This window comes from Leptonychotes weddellii, chromosome 6 (assembly GCF_054177405.1).
Source record: "Leptonychotes weddellii isolate Sample4059 chromosome 6, ASM5417740v2, whole genome shotgun sequence".
NCBI lineage: Eukaryota > Metazoa > Chordata > Mammalia > Carnivora > Phocidae > Leptonychotes > Leptonychotes weddellii.
In genome coordinates this window covers 4,214,010-4,215,016 of record NC_138374.1, presented here as the reverse complement: position 1 = coordinate 4,215,016, position 1,007 = coordinate 4,214,010, and positions in this window count along the sequence as shown.

Sequence of the window (1,007 nt, the reverse complement as noted above, 5' to 3'; positions counted from 1 at the left end):
ACAAGATGCATAACTGTGGTCATAGTAACAGTCTCAGGAAAACTGCCCCCAGCCTCCTGCCTGTTGAAGGAAGGGAGCTGCAGGGTGTGGTGGAGAGGAGGCCCAGGGAGAGCAAGCAGGAGCGGTCTCCAGGGGCCATCAAACAGGAATGCAGGAGGGGGCTCATTTAGCAAGGGCCGTGTCCTGGGATCCTAAAAGATGAGGGTGACTCGGTGGTGGTAGGTCCCTGAAGCCCAGGATGAGAATAGGGGAACTGACTCAGGTGTCAACAGAGGCCTTGAGCTGGAGGAAGGGAAGCAGAACGGAGAGGGTTAAGAAGGATCCAGGGGCTTCCGTATGGGAATCAGCACAATCCTGGCATCAATGTCTCTGACAACATGCTTGTGTGTGACAGGGATGAATGTCTTCAGACTTTAGAAGAAGTTAAGGGATATTGCTTAATTCCTGGAAGAATCCAACAGAGAGGATGCTACCAGAAGAGAGGAGCCATCTGCCCCTCATCATGTTACCAGGGCTGTTGACTTTCCAGTAGCAGATGTCTGACAAAGGCAACTTGTTTCTCTCTCCTTGCATTACAGACTGTCGCCACAGCCCTGCAGTATTAACAAGCAAAACTGTGCTCACCAGAGCCTTGAAGGGATGGCCTTCATGTGCACAAGCCCGGCTCTGTAGGCCACCGCAGCCGGCAAACTGAGAGCTGGGGGATGTAATGGGCTTCCCTGGCTCCACCCAACCTGGGCTGCTCCCTGCAGGTACCTGGTGGGGGTGGGGATGGCGATGGGGGTGGGGGAGCTGCCTGCCCTGCTGGGCTGTAAAGACAAGGCTGCCTGGCGCCGTGTGCCGGTCCCCTCCTCCTCGGATCTGTCAGCCCACACGCTTTCATGGACGCCTCCCGGCTCTCAGGGTTGTGCTAGGAGTGGGAGATGGTGAAGTGATATGGTCCAGCATGGCGTGGACCATCTTGGAGCTCAAAGCCCTCACACGGGTGGCGGGCCGGAATGACTACC